The 7,112-nt window shown below is 42.7% G+C and overlaps 1 long non-coding RNA gene across 1 annotated transcript; it reads left to right on the top strand.

Annotated features, from left to right (window-relative positions):
* The first annotated feature begins 1,290 nt into the window (after positions 1-1,290).
* LOC109281502 (uncharacterized) lies at positions 1,291-6,716 on the top strand. Its single transcript, XR_002088161.2, has 3 exons — positions 1,291-2,592; positions 3,309-3,451; positions 6,152-6,716. It is a non-coding gene; the product is annotated as an uncharacterized LOC109281502 (long non-coding RNA).
* Positions 6,717-7,112: the final 396 nt, after the last annotated feature.

Raw genomic sequence — 7,112 nt, 5'->3', positions numbered from 1 at the left:
CTGCCCCTGGAAATTTTCAAGAGCAAGTTAGATACTTGGCAGTGACAGTTTAATCAGTAATGATCCTGCCTTAAGCAAGGGGCTGGATTAGATGATCTCATGAGGTCCCTTCCAGCCCTAGTTTCCTATGATCCTACATGAAAGGTCCCATGCCTCCCAAACAGAGTGTGAAGTTAACATATGTATAATATAATTTGTATCCTGAATGCCGGACATGTTATAATTACCTAAGCTATACATCTTCCAAAGTGAAAAAGGTTTTTCAATTCAAATAAGAGCTTATGTCCCTGAACTTACCTTTCTGTTTACCTCGTATAAGCTAAAGAGGAAAAGGGATTGGTATCATATATCTGACAAGCTCAAAATCGCTGAAAAATTTTCATCTGGAAACAGATGCTTATTATCACATATCTGAACTCATTTTGTTCTTTTTGTAGACTGAATCAATATCTTTACATGTTAGGTGTGTCCTTTTTATATGCTTGTGAAATCACAATGGATTAAGGGCTATTTTTCTTCTTTGTTGTTAATATACTCATGCTCTGTCTTCCTTTGTGCCAAAGAATTTGACTACTGCCACGTTTCCTTAAAAATATTAACCTCTATCATTATATGCAATGAATTATAGAACCTGAATAACTGTAAAAACACAAGATCAAAAGCATCTGTTGACAGATATATATTTTCAAAGACACATGCATCATAATAAAGTGTTTTCAGCAGGATTAATGACCTAATCTACATTTTCTACATTAAGCTGCTCTGCTTTCTAAAATTTATCACTATAGCATCAGGAACTACTTGTTGAGGCTACTGAGCAAATTGCCTTAAACACTAGTGACCTAAGAAAAGATATATTTTATTGTCTTATTTTGTAGGTCAGGAGTTTTCTAATGTTCAGAAATGATATTCTTTGATTTTGAAGAAATGGCGGTGGGGGAGGAAAGGAGAAAAATAATGAAAAGATGCTGATGGAGGAATCATTGGAAGATATGGCAGCTAACAAGAAAAGGGAAATGAAGTAGCAGTTAGTGCCCACATACAGGCGATATGTTTGTCCCTGGAGAATTACTGCTCTTCCAGGAGAAACCACTAGCATACAAGCAGGGGAATCATGCTCCCTCTAGGAGAAATAACTTCCAGGGGTCAATCTGGAAGATCTCTTCTGCAAGAGAAACTCTTGCACAAGAATGAAAGCCTGTACTCCCCACTCTTGGCAGTAGTCTGGGGGGGGAGGGATGGGACAATGCTCCTCGTCGTCTCCCAGATTGGGGACTACCCAGCTGGGGAAATGACTGACATTGCTTGCTGCTCCAGACTCCTCCAGATCTGGGGACTAGAGGTTTGCCCCACTGCTCCCTCTGCTCTGCCCACAGCACTTGGGACTAGATTGGAGAAGCAGCTTATCTTTGCTCCCTACCCACTGCCCAGACTGGGGGTCCTGTGTTGAGGAGTGGGTGGGTGGGTTTTCCCCACTGCTCCCCAGACTGTCAGCAGGGAAGTACATATGCTGTTGGAAAGATGTGGGCACAGAGGAGTGGGCTCAGGGAGGCTCTCCAGAAACCTGGTTCCTGGCATCCCCCACCTTTGAAATCATTGCCCATACTGCCCATTTGGGGCCAGGAACCAGGGCCGGGGAAGCTCTTCCCACTGAACTTCCAAGCGTACAGGTTTTAAATGCCACCCACAATGTCCAGCTGGGTGGCACATGTAGGGATTTAAAAGCCCGTGGGGTCTAGAACCAGTGCCAGGGAAATTTTTCCCACTTCAGTTCCCAGCCCCTTGGAGTTTAAATGCTGCCCGTACCACCCAATTTGGCAGCACATGTGGGGATTTAAAAGTTGGGGAGCTGGGACTTGGGCACAAGAAGCCTTTCCTTTGCCCCATTTCCCCACATCTCCAGCTTAAAATTACCTTGTGTGCAGCTGATCTGGCTCCATGTATAGCAATTTAAAAGCCAAAAGGCTTCCTTTTGACAGCCTGCTCCCTTCCTGGGCAGGGGAGAGGATAGACTGTCAAGTAATAGGTCCTCCTAAGGGTGAGGATGGCCCAGGGAACAGCCCTCTAGTGCTCCCTGGCTAGAGCGCTCGCCTGTGTAGGGGTTGGAATGCATGTATGCTCCAGTCCTGAGGCTATTTTTCTAATGGGGAGAAATCTGGTAGACATTAAAGAATCAGTGAGATTGTTGCCAGTAGAAATGTCTGCCTCTTTTTGCCTAGTGACAACTCATTGTCACTGCAGTCTTATGTCCGTGACACTATATGGTTGTATCATTTATTTGTGTTACAGAACACAATGAGGAAATACATAAACTTTATAGGAATTAATTTACATTGCAAGCCTTTTGAAGGAAATGGTGTTCTTTTCTCTTCCTGCTGACAATATAATATTTTTTGTACATCTTTCTCAAAGCCAAACTCCAATTTGTATTTCCCAAAGAGGAGTTAAGGTAGAAATGTTCTTTGTTTTTCTGTTCCTCCACGTTGCTAGATTGACATTCATGAAGACCAGAGCCCTCCACAGAACAGCTACATACCGAGCAAAAGCAAATGAGGCTTTGCTAGTCCCAAGCCAGATTTTCCAAAAGAACATGTAAGTAATCTATGCATCGATAGGTCAGGCATGCAGACAGACCTAGAGATGTATACAGAAATCTTCAAATTTGTGTTCATGTTGGGCATTATTCATACAACTCTATTGAATGTAAATTGCAGTATACAGAAACACTTTTGAAAATCTGAGCCTAAATTAAATAGGTACAAGTCAGTCAAGATGCCTAGCTGTGTTCCTTAGAAGTACCAATATATGTGGTATGTCCTAATAAAGTCAAACTTATAATTTCCTGGGCCAAATATTTAGCAGGTGTAAATGGGCAAAGATCCACTGAAGTAAATAGAACTGCTTTTATTTATATTTATGGAGAATATGAAGATCTGAATGTAAATATGGGTGAAAAAACCATAAATAACCTACACATGTATATTAAAATCAGCAGTCATAGCTCTCTTCAAAGTCTTGTTTAGCCCCAAGATGAAGTATTGTAAATGTGAAAAGTAATGTTTTTCACCAAAGTTGTTTTAATCTTTTTTATTGAGAAGCTTATTTCTATGGTAGAATAGCCAAAAAAAAATAAGTGTTGTATCTTCAGTTCCAAGAGTTACAGGCAAATTATTCTTTGGGAATGTAATAAAGGAGCAAATGGATCGCAGTATTTCAGTCAAGAAGCTGTTGACAGTTTGAAGAGGAGAAATAGCTAAATGACTAAGTGAGAACATTCTGTTGTTTTTGTTATGTATTACGTATATTAGGAAGTAAGATTTTAGTTGTGGACTTATAAGTAATAGTGGATGAGAAGGGCTATGTCTAAAAGACTTGGAAGAAAAATGCTTCTCAGCTTGGAGCACAACACGATACAAAGATCTCCAAGAGAGGAACAAAGAAAAATAATAAGGTAGGAAGATTATAAATTCTTATTATTATGGTCATGAGTAATGCTTCTTATAACTTTTGTTTTATGTACAACAATGCCTGAAGTAAATAATTCATGATTGAAAAAGAACATCGTACCTCAGAGGCTCCAAGATACATTTGGGCCTAAAAAGAGGCATTCTGTTTGTACTTAGGGATAGCTGGAAAGAAAGGAAGGGAGTCTTCCATATGTGCTGCAAGGAAAATAAGTAAAATATTTCCAAAATTTACCCTTCAAATGATATATTAATATAACTTTATGAAGTCTGTAAGAGCACAGCAATTCTTTCTTTGTTTGTCTCTTACAGTGGGTATATATAGAAAATAACATGCTATGGAGTATGCAGAGATCTCTGGATGAAGCAAATTAGCAAATCTAAACTGAAGTCAATGATTCTATGCCACCAAATAAATCATCAGAGCATTGGACAAATAGTGTATTTGTATGAAATACATTTAATTTTTTTTAAAAAGGGGAGTGCTGCTGGTATGTTACTGCAAATGACCTATACAATTAGATTTGCTTAATTGTGATTACAGACACGATTAAGGATGGCATGCTCTGTGGCCTTCTCTTTTTGAAAATGTAGCTGCTAATATTTTGAGATTGTGGCTGCTGTGTGAGCTTGGACTGTAATCTTCGCAAGTACATTATGGCCTGGCTTGATTAATACTTAACTGAGAAAACCTTTATGGAAATCCTACATCGGAATGATTGTTCAAGTTGGCAGCTATGCAGTTATTACTCTTCCTTCTAAGTAACTAACCTGCCAGCATCGGAAATTGCTTTTAGATGTTACATAAAATGGGGGATGTGAGAAGGGCCAAGACACTTTTAGTAAGAACAGATATGGCAACTTTCATATTTTGGCCAGAGTAAAAGTTGTGAGAACAACTTTCTGACATTTAAATGGGATGCTATGATGCCTCCTGCTTTTGACCACCACTTTTTGTTTCACACTGAATTAATGTTGGTGGTTAATAGGTAGGAGTTTTTTTTTCAAGGGGTTGCATTTCAGTTTAAGAAAGAGAGATCTGACTTTACTATGCTTTAAAACCCATCTTATTGGCTATAGAAACAATCCAGTGCGTGTGCAAGTATTTATTCAATGAAGTGCTGTTATAAGTAGGGTTACTGTATTTCCAGTTCCAAAAAAGAAGACATCTGTCATGCAGGGTGGCATGGGTGACTGGTGCCTCCCGAGTCTTGGGGGGCACCAGATTGCCGATGTGGGGGGGGCAGGGTGGGGGGGAGGGGGCGTCCAGGGGCCAATCACTGAGCTCAAAACCACCAGTGGCAAAACCAGAAGTACACTTCCACTGGCACTTCCAGTTTCACAGCTGGTGCTTCCAGGGGGGTCACGGCCAATCTCAGGGGGTGCACGTGCACCTGCATGCACCCCCTATGCATAGCCAATGTGGGGTGGAGAGGGGTATATGATTGTGAGGGGTAGTGATATGCTGGTGCCCTTCCCAGCTCATTCTGTTGCCCCTCACCCCCAAGCCACAGCCTGCCCAGTCCTGTTGCTGCCCCTCACTCCTGATCTGCAGGCTTCTGGCCCTGCCAATGTTCTTCACTCCCAGTCTGAAGTACCTTGCAGTACCCCTGGGCCATGCTGGTACCCCTCATTCCAAACCCATGGCCCCCTGGGCCTGCCAGTGCCCCGCACTCCCAACCCACAATCCCCCCCCAACCCTGCTGGTGCTTTTCACTCCCAACTTGTAGCCCCCCTCTCCCTTCATCCCTGTAGCATCTCCTGGGTGTCCCACCCCTGCAAGCAAGGGAACAGGCCCCAGTGCTGCTGGCCTGGCCACACAGCTCTCTACTGTCCCTGAAGTGCCTCCTTCCCCCTTCCCCCACTGGGGGGATAGGATCCTCCCACACCTCCCCTGCTCTACTGCAGCCCTGACAGGTACCCATCCACAACACACACCAATCCTCTCCACACAGCCCTGCCACACACGCACACCCCCCCTCCCTCCCGGACAGGCCCCAAGCCCTGGCCCTCTGCCTCCCACCCCCCCACAGACTTACCTGCATGCACCTGTTAGGCTGCTCACACACCCCTGCCTAGCTGCATGCAGTCTACATGAGTGCGCGCCTTGCCTCTAGTTGCTCTCCCCTGGCTCCCCCACAGGTCCAAGCAGCTCCTTGCTAGGCCAAGCCAGGAAAAACTTCAAAGCTGAGCTGACCAAAATCCTGGACATTGGATCATATTTAAAAAAAATCCCCCCAGATAGAGATGGGAGGACCTAAAAAGAGGACATGTCTGGGAAAACCCAAATGTATGGTAACTCTAGGTATAGGAGTTTGTATACATATTTTTCATCAACATGCGTATTCAGAAATTAAAGATATGTAAAGACTTAAAGGCCAGGTTGCCAACTCTTATGGATGGAAAAAATAACCACATAAATGTAAAAAGTTCACAGTTTTATTTGTGTACATTTTTTTTTTCTGATCAAGACCAAGCCAGAAAATGCCAGTGTTGGAAATGATAGTGTAAAAATGAAACCTGATGAAGAATGTCTTACATTTGATAGCTTATCTAACTTTATCTCAACTACATAGTTGGCCCAATAAAAAATATCACCCTAAGAAATCTTTGCCAGTGTTTTTATATTTAGTAACTAGCGAATATCGTTAATGGTATTATGGTCATTATCTCTTTTTGCACTACAGCATTGTGAAGAAATCAAAGATCAAGGGTGTCAGAGCAGAGCTTAGTGGTTGAGTGCCTTGGCACAGTGGAACTTTCTAGCACAAGGCATGGTGAGATTTTGTACGAGGGAATTTCTCGGCACGGTGGAGAACCCCGGCATGGAAAGGTTCCCGCCACTTATATGCAAATTTACACATTACTATTGGCTGGTTCTAAATTATTCCTATGTGGCGACTAGCAATTGACTCGCTAGCTGTATAAAAGGTTGGAGCAGTTTCTGCCCAAGTTGGAGAACTCCGCGCCCATCTCGGAGTGAACGTGGCGGACTGATCAACCACTGACGACTCCCTGTCGCCGACCACCCCAACGTACCCCCGTGTCCTGCACGCTCGTGTTAAAGATATCTTGTCTCCTCAGTTAAACTGTAACTGAAGTTTGAAGTTAACTTTCTTCCTACGCTGTACATCTCAACAGTGTAAGTAAAGCCATCTTTGTTTGAACCAGTACGTGTTTGTGCCTAATTCTACTCCAGCGGTTGAAAGTACCCATCTGTACGTTCTGGGTTTGTGGCCACAACCCAGCCGACCCTTTCCTGGATCCCCCTCGGCCCCCACAAAGGGCTTTATGTTCGTATGTTCTAAATGCAAAAAAGCTTTCTCTACAAGTAAAACAACCATATAAATATTTTCCCTTGCTTAATGTACCATCAAAATGATTATGACATTTCTGATGCTTTTAATTTAGGACCTTATAATGCTTCCCCATATTCCATGCAAGTAGTGCCATTACCTTCAAACATCCCTATGAGAATAAGGACTGCTTAAGCATAAAGATATAGAAAACAAATAGCAACAAGTTCAAAAGGGATGGGGACTTGCTGTGCACCAGCTGTCCCATGGTAATTGTACACATGCCTACTCTTATCCAAAAGGTAAACCCTGGTAGTGCAAACCTATTTCATGTAAGGTTAAACTTCCTACC

This window comes from Alligator mississippiensis, chromosome 4 (genome assembly GCF_030867095.1).
Source record: "Alligator mississippiensis isolate rAllMis1 chromosome 4, rAllMis1, whole genome shotgun sequence".
Lineage (NCBI taxonomy): Eukaryota > Metazoa > Chordata > Crocodylia > Alligatoridae > Alligator > Alligator mississippiensis.
Note: the sequence above shows the minus strand (reverse complement) of the source record. Positions and strands in the feature narration are given on the sequence as shown.